This window comes from Mirounga angustirostris, unplaced genomic scaffold, assembly GCF_029215605.1.
Source record: "Mirounga angustirostris isolate CCGP_5_RB_7025 unplaced genomic scaffold, mMirAng1.0.hap1 SCAF_2, whole genome shotgun sequence".
Lineage (NCBI taxonomy): Eukaryota > Metazoa > Chordata > Mammalia > Carnivora > Phocidae > Mirounga > Mirounga angustirostris.
In genome coordinates, this window is record NW_026991710.1 from 151206100 (window position 1) to 151228498 (window position 22399).

A 22399-nucleotide genomic window follows, 5' to 3' on the forward strand; every position below is an offset into this window, starting at 1 on the left:
GGTGGCTCAGTTGTTAAGCATCTGCCTTCAGCTCAGGTCATGATCTCAGGGTTCTGGGATCGAGCCCTGCATCGGGCTCTCTACTCTGCGGGAAGCCTGTTTCTCCCTCTGCCCCTCCCTCTGCTTGTATTCCTTCTCTTGCTATATATCTCTCTGTCAAATAAATAAATAAAATCTTAAAAAAAAGCAACTTGGACCATAAGAAAAAGACTAATCAAATCAGAGAGGTCTTAACCTTGACACACCAAACCAACACTATCAGTTACCTACTTCTAGATTGTTCATGGGAACACAAAAACAAACCTGTGGTTAAACCACTGTAAGTGGGTGGCTGGTACTCACAGTTCTACCAATTCCTACTGAGGCTGACCATAGTACCAGAAGTGGGATGCTATCATTAACAACCTAATATTTGAAAGTGACTGAATGAAAAAAGTAGGTCGAGAGATATTGGTGTATCAGATATTACAAAATAAAAGCTACATAATACATTTGAACACATTTAAAACTGTCACCTGCTGTACCTTGGAATGTATACCACATGTCAACAAAAGTTGTAGCACCAGGGAATATGGTAAGAAAAATCCAGACTTCTGGCAGCAAAATTCAGAGAGAGAGAGAGATAAATTCAGACTGGGGTAGGACAATCTGCAAGCAGAGATGGATGAAAATACTGACTTTCTTAGAGATATACCCTTAACCTACAGTCTACAATCTATGCTTGCTGAGAGCATTGCGATTTTCTGCTGTATATTTATTAAAGATGATGTTTTAAAAATTATGGCAAAATACACCTAACATACAATTTACCATTTTAATAATTTTCAAGCATACAGTTCAGTGACATTAGGTACATTCACATTGTCATGCAATCATAAGCACCAACCATCTCCAGAACTTTTTCATCTTCCCAAACTGGAACTCCATACCCAGCAAAAAATAACTCCCCATTCTCTTCTCCCCAAAGTCCCTGGCAGCCACCATTCTTTCTGTCTGTATGAATTCAACTACTCTAGGTACTTCATATTATTGGAATCATAGAGTATTTGTCCTTTAGTGATGGGCTTATAATGTCCTCAAAGTTCATCCATGTTGTAGCCTATGTCAGAATTTCCTTTTTAAGGCAGAATAATATTCCATTTTATGGATAGACCACATTTTGTTTATCCATTCATCCGCTGGTGGACACTTGGGTTGTTTCCACCTGTTGGCTTTTGAGAATACTGCTGCTATGACCATAGGTGTCCAAAGTGATCACTGTAATTTGGAATCTTATAGGATCAAAAAAACCAACTGCTTCTATACTTCAACTGAACAATTTATAAATAGTGGCTTAAAAATGACAGCCATAGTAAGAAAAGACTGCTATCCCACTAGGCAAAGACAATGATCTTCTAGTAAAGATAGGATTAATCCTTCCAAATGGAACATTGTTAGAAATTACCTCAGGTCAGTAGTCCTATTTTATGAGCTAAAGTATTACACAGTGGCCAATAGAAAAAGACCAGCAGCCTTAAAAATTAGGTCTAGATAGGATCTTTTGTTCTGTGTGGTTGATTGCACATGGAATCGACAAGAACCAATGAGAACCAAAGTCAGCTAAGTTTTGAGAGAACAATACTACCATAGAAAGCCCAACCTGACCTGCAACATCCCATGACTCTTAGAGCAAAACTATTCTTATACCTTCAAACCTAAACAAATAAAAGGTGAGCTTTAAGGGCTGTGAATTTCTAAGAAAAGTCATCTTTCCAAACACCATTCTGAGATGGAGCTTGGGAAATAATGGATGAAGAAAAGCTTCCCAGAGGGGAGAACAGTGAGGAAAATTCTTAGGGGAAATTCTCTCAGAGGTTGAAGCAACTGGCCAGGAATATGATCCATGGTCAAGACCAAGAGCCCACACTGGTTCTTTTTCAGAGTATTCCAGGATTGCCATGAATCAGTGAAAGCTGTGGGTTTCCCATTATTCTCTCTCCTTTATGGGAGTTTTAAAGACAGTTATCTTCCTTTCCTGTCATTGCATATAGGGGGTGCTGGAGCAGACTCTTTGACTTTTGATTTTTAGACCTTGGGCTACAGGGACCACATTTAGACATGATAGAAAAGATAGCATCACCCTTAGTGGGTATGAATATGAATACGAATATGAATATGAATATGAAGAAGGGTATTTATGGATGATGATCTGTCCAGTATTTATTCTCCCCTAGTCATCCCAATAGGACTCAAATTCTCCTCAGGGAGCCATATACGCAACTGAAAAACATTTGCCTGCCTCCCTTGCAGATTGGAGTGATTATGTGATATACCCTGGATAGGTTTTCTGGGCTTTGGAAATCCCATTTGCCCTTTATCTCTTTCTTTCTTCCAATTGTGAATGTAGAGATGATCACTGGAACAATAGCAGTCATGTTGCAAGCACATGGGTTAGAATCCCATCCCGGGATCCCTGAGCTTACTGCACTAGCCACTGACTACTAAAATCTGAACTTTTGTGGTATGAGAGAAAAAAAACACCCACTTCGTAAGCCACTGTTATTTTAGATTTATATGTATCAACACTCAGTCTCTCAGTGTTACAGAAACTAAATTTTGAGGCCCAAGTTGGGTCAGACCAGGTCATGAGATGGATCATGCAATGGGGGTTTCTTGTTCACAGAAATAAAGCGATTTACCAGAACCAGGAAGTGGGGGCGTTTAGGTTGCAGGATATCTCCCCTGGTCACCAATGTGCATTGCACGTCCTACTTCCTGTCAGGGTCCTGAGAAAGAGACAGTCATCAGTCATCTTGGGAGACTTTTCCACAGCAGGAGCGGGGGGACAGGAAGTCTGCTCATTAACATAAAAGGAGCCCCATTAAGAACAAATTATTATGAGAAGCCAAAGGTCTATCGTGTTGTGGATACTACTCAGAAGGTAAATTTAGGCTTTGTGAGCATGCAACCAGTTAGACCTTAGTTTCCCTGGGCAAGGACCCCTGGAAGTGGGATGAAGGAAGTACACAGCAAAAAGAGGCCATTTTTAGGACACAGTAAACCTCAGCATGTTTCTAAGTAATCATTCATTCATTCACTCAAAAATGTTTATGAAGTGTATAAAAGAAGCCATTCTGCTACAAGTGTGAGATACAGAGATAACTTGTAAAGTCTTCCATGATGTGGTCCCTCCTCCTAGCACTGCCTTGGAGCATGCTCCTTCTTGGAGATTTTGAACCTTTTCTTGCTTCTGTCCAGAAGGCTCTTCTCTCAGGTACCTGTTTGTCCAGCTCTTTCCACTCAGGACTCGACTACATGTCACATCCTTAGAGATGCTTTCCTCTCACTCTCTCTACCCTCATCCTGCTTTATTTTCCTTCACAGCTCTTATTACTACCTGCCATTTGCAGGTGGTATTTATTTGCTATATGTTTGCCTTCCCCTCACTAGAATGTAATGTCCATGAGAGCAGAGTCTTTGCTTTGCTCACTGCAGGGACTCTGTGCCTACAACAGTGTCCAACACAGAGCAGACACTTCATATTAATTGAATGAATGAACACAGGCCTTGTCCCCAAGATGCCTCCAGTCTAGAAGAGGAGTAGATCAAGTCACCAATAGTGCTGTCTAAATGTAAGGACAGAGTACTCAGGAGGCTGTGAGGGAAGAGAGGAAGGGCACCTGACCAAACAAGGATGCATGCCTGGAGAAAATGACTCTGCAGAGATAGAGCAAGACTAACAGGGGACTGAGGGTCAGGGCAGAGAAAGAGGATAGAGTCTGGTCGATTAGCCATGTGAGGCAGGTTGGGGAGCCGTTCTTTCCCTACATCAGGAGAAGTGGGTGGATGATAAAAGAAAGACAAATACCATATGATTTCACTCATGTGTGGAATTTAAGAAAAGAGATGAACATAGGGGAAGGGAAGGAAAAATAAAATAAGATAAAAACAGAGAGGGAGGCAAACCATAAGAGACTCTTAACTCTAGAAAACAAACTGAGGGTTGCTGGAGGGGAGGTGGGTGAGGAGATGGGATAACTGGGTGATGGGCATTAAGGTGGGCACATGATGGATTGAGCACTGGGTGTTATATGCAACTGATGAATCACTAAACTCTACCTCTGAAACTAATATACAGTATGTTAACTAAATTGAATTTAAATTAAAAATAAAAAAGAGTGGTAAGGTGGGGGTGTGGGTTCATGATGGAAAGTTGAGAAAGGCCATCATAAAACATGACCCTAACTTCAATGTAGGAAAGAGATATGTGGAAGTTAGCTTTAGGGCCAGGGGTGAGATCATTCTGGGGAGAGATTTTTTAGAATAACTTAATGGCCTTCTTTTGTTGTGCCAAGATGGCTCTCGGGGAATACTGGAGCAGAGGGCAGAAGGCTACATAAATGGCTCTGCATAAGAAGTGATTAGAACATTCGGTATTCGACCTCAAAAAGTGAGGTCTTACTGGCAATGAAGAAAGTAGGCATGGCAGTTAGGTAGGCGATCAACCTCACCTGCCCCAACAACAAAGCCTTTCTGCCTGAGGGTAATAAAACATTTTCTGGGGAAAAAGAAGTGGCAGGGCCTTGGGTGTAGAAGAGATGAGGAATCAGGCGACTCCAAAGAGGACTTTGAAGAAGACTGTACAATGAAGGAAGCTGGGGCCCAAGGGGAGGGGCCACAATGAGAAGTCCTCACTGGTGGGGAGGGTGTGAGGACCAAGACCTTTGGCACACAAGGATGTGTCAGAGTCATTTTAAAGTGTTCTCCCTCACTGGGATGTGACATAATCCCAACTGCCCTTCTTTACCCCCCAAATCACAGATGTCTATTATGCACAACGGTTGGTTATGAAGAAATTAAGATCAATGTGGGCAGAGAAATGTAATGACTCGAAAGCTACCTGGTGAGAAAGTGGGAATTTGGTAGCAGTAAATGAGACTCAAGTGCAATGAGATGAAAGTTCTAGCCCCACCAAATCCCTCCAGAGACATGGAGAAGGGTGATGAGTTTCCCATCTATGTGGGATGCGGCTGGAGCCTGTTTAAGGGATTCTTTGAAAAGAGAGTGATCCCATTCTGATTTTTACTTTATAGTAGCAGGGCATAGGTGATGTTGTTGCTAAGGGTGAGGGGGCACGAATGGGGTTTGGGCAGGTAGGGAAAGGAGAGCATATATCTCCCAAACTGTGGAAACCATAATTCAGTCAAAGGCTTTACCACACCTGGTGAATACATATTGGTCCAGGTCTAAAGTTTCCATGAGAGCCTTTCTTGGAGAGGAGGGGTGGTAAAGAGGTCAAAACCTAGGGAGGGGCAAGTAGCAGAGGAATAATTTTAATCCTATGGACAAAAAACCCAGCTCCTATTATCCTGGTCAGAGGTCTGTTGAGACAGTGACCTGGAGAAATTGGTGATGGTTTGGAGTAGCTAGATTGAGGACTGGACCTGACCAGAGAATGGCAGAAGCATTGAGGAGTAGCATTGGATGCTCAGATAATGTTGAGACCGTGAATTGGCAGAAACTTTAACCCACAGGACTGAGTGAATTCCTCCAGGAGCTTCCAGCCCCTGAGGGTGGAAAAGAAGAAGGATATGGCTGGATTGATCAGCAAGACAGTGGCTGAAGTAATGTCCCATGGGCATTAAGCTGAATGCAAAGTAATCTGGGACCAGGAAGAGGGCAAAGGAATCTGAGGAGGGTGACTAAGGTCTGCTGAGCATGAAGAACAGATGTAGTGGGGGGAAGAGAGAAAGAAAGCCAGAGAGAGAGAAGGCCATGGCCTAAGACCGATCTCATAGAGTTGAGGTTTCCAGAACCAAGCATGTCTGTCTGGGTGACAAGTCCTGGGGAATGGACATGGGGACATGAAAACAGTGCTACACCCCTTCTGTTTTTTTGACTCTTCTCTCCTCGTTTCCATTTTGACACTTCATGCTCTTTTTTTTTTTTAAAGATTTTATTTATTTATCTGAGACAGAGAGAATGAGAGAGACAGAGAGCACATGAGAGGGGGGAAGGTCAGAGGGAGAAGCAGGCTCCCTGCCGAGCAGGGAGCCCGATGCGGGACTCGATCCAGGGACTCCAGGATCATGACCTGAGCCGAAGGCAGTCGCTTAACCAACTGAGCCACCCAGGCGCCCGGCACTTCATGCTCTTTCTTATTCCTTTAATAAAATCATTCCTTCTCTGGGCCTATGCTATTCTCCCCATAAAAGGCATAGTATAGTGGTTAGACACAGGGAGGCTGATACCAAGCAGCCTGGACCTAAATTCTGGCTCCATTGCATACCAGCCAAATGACTTTTGGAAAGTTAACCTTTCCAGGACTCAGTTTCTCCATTCAAGAAGTGGTACGATAATAACTTCTACCTCACAGGGTAGATGAATCAGCATTTCTTGAATACCAATGAACGTCATACACTTTGCACGTAACTTAGTGAGCCAGTACACACCATCTGAAATTTCTTTGTGTTCCTTATGTTCTAGAGTTGGCATGAAGAATCTGGATTTCAGCTAATAACTATTGCATTGGACAATGTCTGTTCTGACTTATTAAGATTACCTGGGCAAGCCTGAGGTGACGATTAATTTTATGTATCAACTTGACTGGGCTAAGGGATATGCAGATAGCTGGTAAAACATAATTTCTGGACGTGTCTGTGAAGGTGTTTCTGAAAAAGATTCACATTCAAATTGGTAGACTCAGTAAAGCAGATCACTCTCCTCAGTGTGGGTAGGCGCCATCTAATCTGTTGAGGGCCCCAAAGATCAAGAAGGCAGAGGAATGGTGAATTTGTTCTCTCTGTTTGAGCTGAGACATTCTTCTTCTCCTGCTACATCAGTGCTCCTCATTTTTGGGCCTTTGGACTCAGACTGGGACTTGTAGCATCAGCTCCTCTGGTTCTCAGGCCTTCCGGCTGGGACTGCAACTACACCACCAGCTATCCTGGCTCTCCAACTTGCAGATGTGGGACTTCTCAGCCTCCATAACTGCATGGGCCAATCCCTTATAATCTCTTCTACATATCTAGATCTCTCTATATTCTATTGGTTCTGTTTCACTTAAAAACCTTGACTAATACAGTTAGCTTTCAAATGCAGAGTGATCTCCACTCTGCAGCCCACATGTGTGCACATCTGATTGGATTGAATCCTGCATCTGTCAACCAGAGGCAAGCCTTGAATGATTTTGTTTGTGGAACTGATCAGTCATCTTGATATTGAACGTATATTGCCTAAGTTGTCGCCTCATGATGGCAATGCATTCTTGGTCCCAATCGTTTCTGCAGGTGGCTCTTTCACCTCATTAAATTCCAGTGAGGAAGCCACCAAGTGTTAGGTCACATAGTTCATTCCTGCCTCTAGGCAACCCTGCACCTAAATGCAAATATTCTAAGAAAGAATCGTTTTTTGCCCTCAGAGAGAGTGGATTTGATAATTCTAGGCTTCAATAATTCCCCAGAAGTGTTGCCAACATAAAGCCAAAATGATCAATTCAGTCTAAAATGAGTAAGTGGGGTCCTCCAAGGGTTGGTAGAGAAAACAGCTGATGGATGGGTTTACCCGACAGCTGGTTCTTTTAGGCCTTCATACACCTAATTCCTATTTCATACAATGACACCCTATTTCCTTTTCTGATTTATTCAGGGAGATGGGAACCAGCCAACCACCTCTGCCCTAGTGTCCCTGACTCAGGACTTGTACTTCCATGGAGCACCCCCCGCCAGCACAGGCTCCTTGTGGCCCGCCCAGGTGGCTGGAATTAGGTGGGAGCCCCTGGTGCTGGGAGGGCTCCCCTGAAAGCCCATGGGGGCTGTGTTTAACAGTCTTGAAGAGTGTACCCTTGGGCAGAGGGCCAGGAACAATCTGTGTAACCTGCTAAGCTAATTATTCTCTCTGCAGATGGTGTTCCCCACTAATCCTCTCTCGGTTTGTCATAATCCAGTTCTTTTCTGAGGAGGGCTGCTGGGTGTCTGGCTTTTGTGCAAAAGGGCTGTCTGTTAAAGCAGAGGAGATAGGGCATCTGATCTGTGGGACTGGGCTTCTGGGCTCTTGAGCCAAGGAGAGCAGCTGCAAGGACTATTCAGAAGAAGGCTACTGGCCCTGTGGCCTTAGGAGGCTGAACCAGCTTCAGAGAGTGAGGCAAGCATCCACACTGGCCTGACTTTCCTCTGCTGGCCATTTCCCTGGGGCTCAGAGGGCTCAGAGGAGCTGGCCATGACCTTTGGCTCTGCAGAGGACGGTGAGTCTGTAGGTCTGTGTCCCTTGGGGCCAGCCACCCCAGGGGCAGAATATCTTGGCTCTGGGAAGTCACAGTCAACAGGGAGGACTTTTCAGCCTGAGACTCTGGGAGGGACGTCTTGAGCGGGATGCTTTTGGTGATGCAAGATTGGGTCTCTTCCCCCAGTCTGCTGGGCTGTTTGGAGGTAGGTCATGTTTAAACACGGTGCTGCTGAGATTCAGGTTCCTGCTCGTTGATTTACAGGATATTAATATTATAACCTGTCTGGTTCTCCCACCCATCCCGGGAGAGTGAACAATGCAGTCGCTGGAGCCAGAGAGGGAGAAATCCCTCCTGAGGACACTCCTGAGGCTCTTAGAGTCCTGCAGGGTGAGGATGGCCCATGGTGGGGTGGTTCAGGGGTCACACTTGGTTCTCAGAGGATCAAGACTTCAAGAGAAGGCTATAAAGGGCCAGGGTGAATATAAAGATCGGCAGGGAAGAGGGTTGGGAGACCCTAGGAATTACCTCACTGAATTTTCTCTACTGGTTTTAGGTTAGTGCCCATTCCTACAGAAGAAAGTGGGGCATGGAGGTATTAAATTATAGAAGGGCCACAAAGTCAAACCCAGTTTCTGCCTCAAACCTCTTTCCTCCTTGTTGCTCTTTTTATGGTTGTTCCTGGGTAAAGACAAATGCCATCCTCCTGTCCCAGGTTTACAGACAGAGAGACTGAGACTTGGGGTAGCTGGGTGATTTGCAGAGGGCACACAGTCAGTGAGGGCAGACTCTTGGCCAAGTCCAGTGTGACTGCCACTAATTGTCTCTGTGTCTCAGTTCTGCACCTTCCCACAGGGCTTCGCCCTACTGCCAACTCATCCCCTACTTGGAGGAGGAAGTCTACTGTGGGGAAGGGGGCATAAGCCACTGCCTCCCAGGTGTGTAACCAGTTGAGGTCCCTTCCCACAGTCCAGAAGTGCACCTCAAACAGTGAGAATATCCTCTGCTAGGGGCAATTTCTAGAGAAGTATAACCCGCCTCAGTCTCTATTTACCCTCTTAGATATATAAATGTCATCCAGAAATCCTCTTACTATGGTGACGCCAGACAGGCCTGCTTTCCTTATCTAAGCTTGGGGGAAAGAGGAGAGCTGGTTGCCATTTTTAGTACCTTCGTGCTTAAATGTATGTTTGTGTATGTGCGTGTGGGTGTGCATGCCTATATGTATGTGTCTGTGTGTGTACATGTGTGTATGTGTAAATGTGCATGCCTGTAAGGTGTGTGTATGTGAACGGGTATTTCTTTGTGCATGTGTATGAACGTGTGTGTGTGTGTGTGCGCACGCGCACGTGTGCACGCATGCTGGTGCAGGATTGCTGGGGGTGCTGAGAGACCACTGGACTAGCACTCACAATGCCTAGACCTGCTCTGGCTGACTGCCTGGTACCCCTGCTCTCTGTGTCTTTGTTTTCCAGGTAGAAAGCAAGCAGGATGGACTAAAGGAGCCATCTCTTCTTTACAGGGCAATAGCATATGCATACAGTGTTCAGCAGCTTTCTCAGCTCCAAGTTAAATAACCCCAGTCCCTATAACCTTTCCCTGTAAAGCACATTTTCCAATCCTTTAATCATCTTGGTTATTTTCCTCTGAACTCTCTCCAAGATACCTATGTCATTGGATAAGTATGTCATATAAATTAGTCAGTAAATCAATCTGTCAACAATATCTCTTGAGCAACCACCCTGTGGCTTGCAGGAGGTGCTGGGCTGATACAATCCAACCACACAGGAACAAAAAGAGTTTTCACTGTGGCTCAGACCAAGTGTTCATTTGTCCAGCAGTGGCCTGGGACACCATGGACTTGCTGGGAGGATGTTGTTCCTTCTAATACCATCAGGGTCCTGCCTCAACATCAATATCTGAAAATGTTTCAAGTGAACATTTAAGGGCACCTGTTCTATTCAGAGCCCTGTGATAGGCACTTTGAGAGTTAGGAAAATGAGCATGATACTGTCTCTGACCACTGGGAGGAGAGGCAGGTGCATGAGGTAGAGAGTAAAGGGTGGGTATGGAAGCAAAGAAGGATACGTGTGTCCTAAGTGAGGACCTTGCCAACCTCAAGGCTGCAGATAGGACATTGGTGTTCGATGTGGGCTGCTTTGAAAGCTTTTCTCCCAGATGCAGCATGATCGATAATATAGTGTAATAGCAAAAGAATTCAGAATTTGGAGTAAACCAGACCCTTATTTGAATAATGATTTTACCCTCATTAGCTGGGTGAACCTCAGGCAAGTTAATTAAGGTTTCTGAGTTTCAGGCTTTTTGCATGGCAGGATAATACCTACCAAGAAGGATTATTTGAAATTAGATGAAATCACATTTGTAAAGTGTCTGGTGCATAGTAGGTGATTGGTATTATAATCTCCCTTCCCCTCATCAACTCATTAAGGATCATTTTATGAAAAGGCTCCAGCTCATCTGGATGGATATATACTGTTGGTCATACCACTAGTTGGGGTTCTAAGTTCTGTGAGTTGATTATGTGATGTATACAATAGTATCATCTCTGCTTATTGATCCTAAAGTAATTTTCTTCAAGGTTGAAGGGCAATCTTTTATTTATAGTATAGCATATGTCTCATGATTTTATAGTCTGAGATCAACAGCTGTGATCTTAGCTTTTATCATTATGGTTGGGGGTCCATATTCTTTTTTGAGTTAATGTCAACTTGGCCCTTGACTGAGACCTATGGCTAACCTGGCAGGGTAACTTTGGGCAAGTCATGAAGAGACAGCTGTGGTATAAAGCAAATGCTTCTCAAATATGTGTGTGCATCAGAATCACCTGGAGGTCTTAGTAAATACGGACTGCTGGGCTCCATCCCAGAGTTTCTGCTTCAGTGAGTCTGGGTGGAACCTGATAATTTGCATTTCTAAGACATTCCTTGGTGATGCTGAGGCTGTGGGTCCAGGGCTTGCACTGTGAGAATCACTGATATAGGAAGAACAGCTATGGAACTTAGTGGAGTTTGGCCAAGTGAGTTGATCTTTCTGAGCCTGCTTCTTTATTTATAAACTTCTTCCTTACAGATCAGATTTAAAGGTAATAATTAGAAAAATTATGATGAGCAAAACACTTCATAAACTATGAAACACCATATAACTATTAATGGCTTAATATTCCCCATCAGCTTTAGCTTACTCACCCATAAAATGAGGATAATAATAGTAATTTTTATGAAGATGAAGTGAGATGACTGATACAAAAGTAATTTGTGAAATTATAAAGAACTATGGAGTCTTATTCTTATAAGTTCCCTAAGCTTCAAATTCCTCATCCAAAATACAACAGGATGGTCAAAGGGGTTCATCTTATGTGCCAACCTTGGTCGTGTAGTAGTAGCTCATTATTTTACATGTGGATAATGCACATTTCTAGTTAATACCCTGCTGATGCTGCCCTGTGTCCCGTTGGCCCCTTTGGTCAAAGCTACATGTTGGGCCACTGTTACGTTAGGATGCTTCTGGCTACAAGAAACCGAATTCCCAGCTAAAAGTGGTTTTTAAGGTAAAGGGTTTGTTGTCTCATCTAACAAGAAGTCCAGAGGCAGGGTGATTTCAGGGTTGATTGGTTCAATGGCTTGACCAAGTTAAGATTCTGGAATTCTCTTGGCTTTCTCTTCATGGTCACATGGTGGCTGTAGCAGGGCCAACAATCACATCCACATATGACAACAATCAGAAGCAGGAAGAGATTAATCCTTTTTAATGTATAAAAAAAATTCTTAGATGCCTTTTATTGGCCAGGGCTTGTATCACATGCCCTTTGATGGGGGGAATGGATTGCATGATTGAATATGACTAGTCAATATTCAACCTCATGAAACGTATCAGGTCTCTGTCAGCAAGGGAGAAAGTCAACAAGTGCAAAGGGGGAGGTGACAGGCAACGTCTCTTTCCAATTAGAATCAGGTCCATAGGACTTTACTTGCACATCTCCCCACAATGTTGTGAGGTTTTCCTGTAGCTGGGGTCACAGCTAAAAAGGGCCCCCAGCACAATACTGAAAAGCTGTTTAAACACGTATTTGCCATCCTTCACGAGAGAAACTGAGCTTTCTGGGAGCCTGGGGGAGCAATCCAGCCTCCTGTCTTGGCAGGGAGGTTACTGGTCTAGAGGGTCAGGGCAAGACCACAACCTTGTGGACTCAGTGGGTGCAGAGTCTTTCCCAGGCGAAGTGCTTGACCCTGAGAATTCACAAATCAGCATCAGGACATTACTACTACGTGTGGCATTTCTTCCTGAATCAAGCATAGTGATAGTACCTAGAGCATATGCCTGGCAAACATCTAAGTGCTTAAGAAAGACACTGTAATTGCCACAATTAAAGTCATTTGATCAGCAAGTGGGTTTGGGGAAAATGAAGTCTTTTATAGTGGAATAGGTTTTGCTGGCATTCTGAGAAAGTCATGTCTGTGGATTTAAAAAATCTCATTCTTCTTCCTCTATGAGAGCCTTGCGAATCCATTTGAATGGTGGATCCAGGGGTTTTCTGATGGAAAGGCAGACCCCAACCAGGTTTCTATTCTAATGAACAGGCTCCTGCTAGGCCCAGGGATGGCCACACAGCTCTGAAAGGAACCAAAGCCGGGAGGGGAGGGGATGGCCACAGCCCTCACTGCCTTGGCTCCTCATGCCCACCGGGTGGATGCTCTTGTTCCTGAAGCTCCCCACTTAACTCCTAAGTGTTGTGGGAAAGCTATGAGGTTGAAATCCCCAGGGGTGTCTCTAGGGGAGATACATGCAGGGTTAAGGAGGGTAAAAACTGAGAAGAAAGAAGACTGTGTCCAATTCCCCTGTGTGTATGGTATCTGTCCAGCTCAGCAAAAGTGATTTGTGTAAATGAGTTCCTACCTGGAACTCTAGCACAAGAGTTGGATAATGGCAAAGCCAAATGGACCTTAATGCTCTTTTGTTTTGAAGATCTCATTTTACTGGCAAAGACAAGGAAGTCACTTCAAATAAGACAAAGAACCCAGGGTTTTGGATGTCAGGGTCCATGCCTATCCCACCATTCCTTGTGATATGTCTTAAAAGCTTGGAGATGTGTTTCAGATCTGTGTAGGAGCAGGATGCTGGGACTACTAGATTTCAGAACTGTGGTTCTCAAATCTATTTGTGGTGAAACTGCCATGAAGCATTTAAAAAAAATACAGCCCCTCTGGGAGGAGGCCTGGAAACTTACATTGAAAAACAGTTAGCAACCACTATGTTGGCTATTACCAAAAAAAGAAAGAGGAAATAGCAAGGATTGGTGAGGATGTGGAGAAACTGGAATCCTTGCATGCCGTTGGTGGAAATGCAAAATGGTGTAGCCACTATGGAAAACAACATGGCAGTTCCTCAAAAAATTAAATATAAGATTACCATATGATCTAGCAATTCCACATCTGGGCATATGCCCAAAATAATTGAAAGCAGGGTCTTGAACAGCTTTTTGTACACCTGCGTTTATAGCAGCATCATCCACTATCCCCAAAGGATGGAAGCAACTCAAGTATCTATCAACAGGTGAGAGCATAAAGAAAATGTGGTATACATATACATACAAGGAAATTCTGACACAAGCTACAACATAGATGAACCTTGAAGATGTTGTGCTAAGTGAAATAAACCAGCCACAAAAGGGCAAATACTGAATGATTTCACTTATATTAGATTCCTAGAGCAGTCAAATTCATAGAGACAGAAATGGTGGTTCTATCAGAAATGGTAGAACGGTGACTGCTGGGGGCTGGGTAAAGGGAGAATGGAGAGTTAGTGTTTAATGGGAACAGAATTTCGGTTTTGCAAGATGCAGGGTTCTGTGGGTAGATAATGGTGATGACTGCACAACAGTGTGAATGTACTTAATGTCATGGCACTACACACTTATAAATAGTTAAGATGGTACACTTTATGTTATGTGTACTGTATCACAACTAAAAAAAAAAAACAGTAGCAGCAACAACAATGAAAATATGTTCTCAGCTGTCACAGATTGGGTTCCTTGGGAAGCAAAATCTGAGAGGCAGGTTAGGGTACTGAGGTTTATTAGGGGGTGCCCTTGGACCAATCCCTACAGAAGAGCAGGAAGAAACATGATTGGCAGAGGGAGAAGTGGGCTGCCATGGAGTCTCAGTGGAAACTCAGACAATTTTGCAGGGAGTTCTGAAAGTAGACAGCTCTTTATTGCTGTCCCAACTTGAGGCAAGATGACCAAGCCTTTATAGCTGGGCATGGATCTGTCATTGGATGTGTGGCCCTGGGCAAGGCTCTCTTCTGCTGAAGCAATTCCAAAAGGGGCTGACCCCTGAGGTCTGTCATTTGAAAGGAACAGATGCAAAGTGCCTATTAGTGTGAGTAAATAATAGGCTTCAACACCCATCCCTGAATCTTCTCAGCAATCTTCGTAGCACTTTCTGAGGAAAGCCTTATCTGCTTGTTTTGTATGTAAGGCATTGAACAGTTAACTCACTTGCTCAGCCACATGGCTAGTAAGTAGCTGAGCCGGTTTAGAACTCCAACTTCTTGTCTGAGTCCAGGGTTCTGTCCACACCTGTCACCCGTAGATGCAGGCAACAGAGGCTCTGTCTTGGACCCTGGACATTAGAGGGACTGGCCCTGGCCCACCTCCATTGACACCCCTTCCTAGGGGATGAGGAGTCCAGAGCGACCAGGGGGTGTGTCCCACCTGGAGAGCATATTCTTCCCTCCGTTCTTGACCATACACTGGGGACTCAGGATTCCCTGGAAGTTTCTAGGGCCTGCATCACCTCTTCTCTGGGTCCATGCTCCCAAGGCTCCTAGTAAGGTATGCAAAAATCCTTCAGTGGCTTGTAAATGAAAGACAAGTTCTTCACATAGCACACAAGACACTTAGCCATTCAGAAAACCAGTGCTGGTGTCCATGCTTTTGAGTTCAAACCCTAGCTTCCCTTTGCAGCTGCTGCCTATCTCTAGGTATTTAAATCTCTATTTTCTTCATTTCTCTACCACAAAATGGAGATGATAGTGGTGGGTCCTACATGGTGTGTGGGGATCAGGTTGGCAGGGCAAGTGACCCATAAATGGGTGCTGGCGTTATGAGGTCCTCATCACATCCCAGTGACATTGCTGAGTATGACTCATCCTTTGCTTCTCCTGACCCAGCCTGGTCCTCCTCACCTGTCTCTAGACTTGACTCTAAGCTCCAAGGTGCAGGGATGGCTTCTGTTGCACTCTCTGTGGTGGCCCCAGTGCCCAGCCTGGGGTAGAGTCTGTATCTGCAGAGTGACATAATGAAGATGGGGCAGGATGGTCTGCAGTGTGTTGAAGGAATCAAGGCTTTCTGAGTGAGACAAAGTGCAAGCAGGAAGGAGGAGAAAGCCCACCTCAGTAGGTGCCTCCAGACTCCACAGTGTGGAATCTGTGTTCACTGGTAACCAATATATGAATGTTTCCTCTGCCTAGCCTGGTTGTGACACAGGAGCTGTACTCCCTTGCACAATGGGAAACAGCTTGTGGGTTATGTTTCTGAGCATCTCCAGAGCCCATCATTTATTGGTGTCCCATTTCACAGTTGGGACCATGGAAGCCCAGTAAGCAAGCAGAGGCTGAAGGCTAAAGGGCACATGACTCTTCCCTTCCTGGAGGTCTTCTTTCCTGGCAGGATGTGCCCATCCCAGAATGTATTAGCAATGATTCTCTAACCTGGCTGTGCTTCAGAATCACCTGGAATGATGGCTCATACCAGTTCCCCACCCTCAAAAGTTTGGATTCAGCTCTAGGAAGTGGTGTTTGGAAAATCTGGGACTTTGACCAAAACCTCTGGTGGTTTGGATAATTTGGTGTTGAAGACTGATGTTTGGGAACCATTGGTTTGGAGAGTATCTTTATAGAGATTAATTTAAGATTTTATTTCTTCTATTTATTTGTTTCTTCATTCCCAGAATAACAAAAACATTATAGAAATCTAAGAGATCTGATGTTAAAATAAATGGTCATTAGTACAAAAATCAGTCAAATGGGTTGTTAGTGTTGTATAAGCTAAATAACTGCTTGGCTGAATTATTCACCTTTATTAGCAATAACGTGTATTTATGCAGAGTCGGAGAGAAGTGGTTCTCATTCCTGGCTATACACTAGAATCCCACAGGGAACATTAGAAAAGTGCCGGTTCAGTAGGGATTTCTGAGGTGGGGCTCTAGGTAGAGTCTAACATGCAACCAGGTTTAAGAAATCCTGCTATGGCATTGCCAGAGCTCCCCCCTAGTCACCAGCTTCATGGCATCCTCAGAATAAGCCTGTGAAATAGTTAGGGATTTTGTTTTTATTATATTGATGAAAAAAGATGAAAAAGCTGAGGTTCAGAGAGGTGAACGAACCAGCCAGAAGCTAGAGAGGGAAAGAGCTGGTTCTGTGTCTTTGTTTATAGATGCTGTAACCTCACCTTGACCCAGTCAACTCTTAGTAGTCATACTTCTCTGTATAGTTGAAAGCAAGTGTGAATCCAACATGCATGGCTTTATGTGTATCTTCAAAGAGCAGGGGTGGCACAAGGATGGTCTGCTGTGGGCTGCCTTTCTCTGAAAGGTACAGTTTTGGAGAGCCTTTGGCTTCCTGTAGAATCATAGACTTTTAGGATGGACAGTTTCTTTAGGGGCCACCTTGTCCAGTCTCCTCATTTTTTTGGAGAAGAAATCAGAAGTCCAGAGATATGATATGAAAACCCTGGGTCCCCATTGCCCCAGTGAGATAGCATCTCAGTCACCTGGCCCCAGTCCTGAGCACTCCCTATAATTCTAGTTGCCCAGACCTTGAATGGAGCTTGGGTCCTCCTGGAGAAGGCCACCAGGGAGCAGAGCATAAGCTTTCACAGAGGGCAGAATTGGGCTGAATGCTCTCAGGACCACACATGGCTTTCTCATGTCCCAAACTTGTCCCTGGCAATATTCCCCCTTGTTGACAGATGCTGGAAGATTCTGCTACCCTTCTTGACCACCTCCCAATCTACTCCCGCCCACCCTTGGCCACATTTGCCAGAATGACACAGACTGTACCCAGTTTTATTGATCTGGTTTTGCAGATCAGTTTCTTGTAACATACCAGTTGCTTCCATTCTCTGAATTTCCATGGATCCATCAACATGTTCTTGGAGCTGGGTGCTTTGCCACACATCACCACCTGCCCAGGTGAGAGGTAGCCAGCAAGCCCCCAGGTGAGAAAGGAGTGTTTTTCCAGCACCCACATTAGGTTCTTTGCTGCACCAGGATCCTTTCTATCCTGGTGCAGGGATTGGCTTTTCTCTCCTAGGCAGGAAAGACCACATTCCAGCTTTTCCCAGACTCCTTGATACCTTGTTACCTGGTAAAAGAGACAGATGGAAAGACACTGTTTTTTTTTCTCCCCAGAACATTAATCTCAATGCTTTCTCTTCCTTTCTGAGAAGCCAAGAAAGTGTCTGTCATCCCTGAGTCTTTTGGGGAGCTCACAGTAGACTGGCCATCATCCTAGAGCAGAAGCTGGACAAGGAACCATGAAAAGAGTGGAAGAGCTACCACCCAGCACCTACAGGGTGCCAGGCATTTTCACACACATGCTTTCATGTAGAACTTGGGGTAGTTTTTAGTTTCTTTTTCAGAGGAGAAAACTGGGATTTGGGCTACTAGTTAATTTACCCCAAATTACATAACTAGTAAGTGGGGAAAAAAACAAAATTTGACTACACCCGTGTAACCATAAGCTTCCCTGTGCTTGAAGCTCTGCATTAAAAACAGAGAGAGAAATAGGGGTGCCTGGGTGGCTCAGTCAGTTGGGCTTCTGACTCTTGGTTTTGGCTCAGGTTGTGACCTCATGGGTCGTAGGATCGAGCCCCTCCTCAGACTCTGTACTGGGCAGGGATTCTGCAGGAAGATTCTCTCCCTCTGTTCCTACCCCCGCCCCCACTTGTATGCATACATGAACTCTCTATCTAAAATAAATAAACAAATCTTTTAAAAAGGGAGAGAAATAGAACCTCTGTAACATTCCTCTTCATAAATACTTTTGTACTTTTTAAAAGTTGATCATGGTCTTGTTAGAGCCAATGTTCTCCTGCTTGTGCCTCCTAAAAGCACCCTGTTTTCATCTTAAGTTACTGAGCATCTAGCTCAGGGGACCCTGGGTATATAGACAATTCTTGTGTAACCAAAATACACCAGGGCTGCCTGGTGGCACTTCACAGCATCCAGGCAGAATCAGAAAAACTCATTCTGAAATTTAAAAATAAATTTTCAAAAGCCAAATATTTACTAAAACCTCCCTAAGAGGCTGGGAGGGTCATTTCATAGCAAAATATACAACAGATCTTCATCTATCTTCTACCCACTGCCCAGATTTTTCCAGTTTTTCCAAAAAAATTTTCTCTCAGGATTTTAGCCAGTACTACTCTCCTTTTTTCTCTCACTTTCAACTTCCCAATTATTTTTGTTTTTCTTAAGTTTCTTGAGAGTTTTCTTTTCTTTTTTTTTTTAAAGATTCATTTATTTATTTGAGAGAGAGAGTGCACGTGGGGTAGGGAGGGGGAGAGGGAAAGGGAGAGAGAGAATCTCCAGCAGACTCCCTGCTGAGCCAGATGCAGAACTTGATCCCAAGACCCTGAGATCAAGACCTGAGCTGAAATCAAAAGTCCGATGCTCAACTGACTGAGCCACCCAGACCCTTCAAGAGAATTTTCTAATGTAAATGAATCAAGGCCTTCTCTGCTTTTTCAATTCAACAGACTTACTCTTGCCTCTTAAGCACAAACAAGTAAACCCAGGCCAACAAGTCACCTTTCTGCTGTGGGGGCATGTGTATGGTTGGGACTGGGCAGGGGGAGATGAAGCACCGAGATATGTGGTGACTTGTATGGTGAGCCAATTATGTTCTATTTGACTGCAGGTAATGAAAAATCAGGTTTCAGTGGCTTAATTGAAAAGCTCAAAGGCAGTCCAGAACTGGTATTTCCATGGCCATTGGCATCTAGACTTCTTCTATCTCTTATCTTTAGTACTGGATTCCATCCTGGTGGCAAAATGGTGCCTGTAGCTCCAGTCATTGCATACACGTTCCAGGCACCTTGAAAGAGGCTTCCTAGAAGCTCCTCCAAATGACTTCTGCTTAAAACTCATTCATCATCCCCATCTGAAAAGGAACTTGGGAAATGTAATTTTATTAATTAGACATATTGCAGCCCCCAATATATAGGATATGGGGAGTAGGAAGAAAGGGAGAGTGGGTATTAACAATCTTTGCCACACCTGGTAAAAATTTTTATCAGTCTCCCTCTTGGAACTTTTAAAAACTTTTTTAAAGGTAAGCCTTTTATTTTGAGATTCTTGTAGATTTGTAGATTTATATGCAGGTGTAAGAAATAATACAGAAAGCTCTGTACCCTTTACCTAGTTTACCCCAATGGTAACATCTAATAGTACAATATCACAACTAAGATGTTGACATTCATACAGTCAAGATATAGACATCTCCTGTACCACAAGGATCCCTCATTTTGCCTTTTTATAGACACACCCACTTTCCACCTTAAATCTGGCAACTATTCCTTTGTTCTCCATTTCTATAATTTTGTCATTTCAAGAAAGGTAGATGAATGGAATCAGAATATGCAACATTTTGTATTACAACTTGTGGTATGCATCAATAGCTCGTTCCTTTTTCATTGTGGAGTGGTATTCTATGAAATGGATATACCACCAGTCTCAGTATTCATTCATTGAAGGACATCTGAGCTATTACCAGCCTCTGGCTATTACGAATAAAGCTGCTATGAACATTTATGTACAGGCTTTTGTGTCAACCTATGTTTTCATTTCTTTGGGATAAATGCCCAAGAGTGCAATTCCTGGGTCTTAACGGTAGTTGCTTGTGTAGTTTTATAAGAAACTGCCAAACCCTTTTCCATAGTGGCTGCAATAATTTATGTCCTTAGCAATGTGGGAATGTAAAATTTTAGCCATTCTGATAGGTAGGTAAAGATTTCTCATGGTGATGTTAATTTGTATTTCCCAATGGCTAATGATGTTGAACATCTTTTTACATGCTTATTTGCTATCCATATTTTCTCTTTGGTGAAGTGTTTGCTCATGTCTTTTATCCATTTGCTAATTGGATTCTTTGTGTGTTCTCTGTTGAGTCTTGAGATTTCTTTATATATTCTAGATACAATTCTTTATTGGGCATGTGGTTTACAAACATTTCCTCCCATTCTGTTGTTTGTCTTTTCATCTACTTAAGGGGATCTTTTGCAGAACAAAAGTTTTAGATTTTAATAAGGTTGAATTTAATCAATTTATATTTTTCTGGATCATGTGTTTGAGTTAAGAACTTTTACCTAGATCCCAAAGATTTTCTCCTATTTTTTTCTGAAAGTTTTATTATTTTATGTTTTACATTAAAGTCTGTGATTTTCAGTTAATTTTTTTGTAAGATATGAGGTTTAGATTGATATTAATTTTCTTTCTTTCTTTCTTTTTTACTATGGATGTCCAATTGCTCCAGCACCATTTACTGAAAAAAACTATCCTTTCTCATTTTGCATTTTTGTCAAAAATCAGTTGGACATTTTTGTGTGGGTTTATTTTAGGGGGTTATTCTCTATTCCGTTCCATTCATCTATGTGTCTATTCCTTTGCCAGTAACTTTTGGGGCTTTTAAAAGAATTTTTTTCCCACCAAAAGTAATGTATTACATGATAGAATATTGAAAATATGCAATTTCTTTTTTAAATTGCCTGTAGGTACCATCATCTAAAAACAGAATTATAAACATTTTGGAGTAATTTCTCTCTATGTCTTTAAAAAATGTTTTTATTTTTATTGTTCTCATTCTTAGACCATGTGTTAGTGTGGATAGGCTGGGTTATGCCGCACTGATGACTCCCAAATCTCAGCGGCTTAGTTGAGTGGAGGTTTATTTCTCATTTACACAAAATTATTGTCAATCCAGGCAACCTTCTGGGGCTATTGCCATTTAAGTGGGGACTCTGGGGTCCAAGCTGCTTTAATTGGCTCTGCTGTCCAATTAAAGGCCTCCATATTCAATGACATGTGTCATGTCTATTCACGTATCACTGGCAAGAGCTGGTCACAAGATCCACCTAATTGCAAAGGACAGAAAGGGTGGTCATATAATCAGGAAAGAGGAATATGACAGAGGATTTGGTGAGCCATGGCATTGTATCTGCTCCATATTATATGAAAAATATACATTTTATTGTATAGGTTAATATAATAACAATCTTTCTCCTATTTCTTATAAATACTTTTTAAAATTTTGAGTGATTTAGGGGTTCCTGGGTGGCTCAGTTGATTAAGCGACTGACTCTTGATCTCAGCTCAGGTATTGATCTCAGGGTCATGAGTTCGAGCCCTGTGTTGGGCTCCGTGCCCTTTAAAAAAAAAAAAAGGCAAAAAAAATTTTGAGTGATTTACAGCATAGAAAAAAATCTTCGTGTTATATAAAGCAAAATTTTTGTTATGTGGAAAGTTGACTTATGCAAAATGGCTCATTTTCCAACTATGTGAGGTATATGAGACCTCACAGTCAAAACAGTATCATTGTTGAAATGAAAGGAACAGGGTTAAACCATTCAAATCATGCAGCTTTCCTGGGCCAGTTGAAAGCTCCTGTCAACCTCACTCCAAAATCTTCCAAGTGTCTGTAGTTTCTTTCCTATGACTCGTGTCATTCCAAGGGAGCTTTATTTTTTATTTTGTTTTTTAGTAGATTAAAGTAGAACCAAAAGACAAGTGAACAACAGCAACAAACCTTGACCATTCAGAACCCTGTAATAAATACATCCCACGCAACATTCTGCCAACATCATCCCCTAAAAAGAGGGAAATGCCACAGGAATTCTTTTGCCCAGCCTGTTCCTTCTACTTGAAATGCTTTTCATCCATCTTCACCAAGTAAAATGTCATTCATCTTTTAGATTTGTTATGTGGTGGATACCTTGATGCATTGGTGGGTCTGAGTATAGTTCGGTCAAGTTTTCCCTGTGGTCATGAAACAGAAAAGCTCACAATTAAATGCCCAAATAGCATGGTTTCTTAAATAAATTGAAAACATCACCAAGAAGCAAAGAGAAAGAGATCAGTCAGATTAACACACTTAGAATTGTACTACCTGAATCCTTGATAA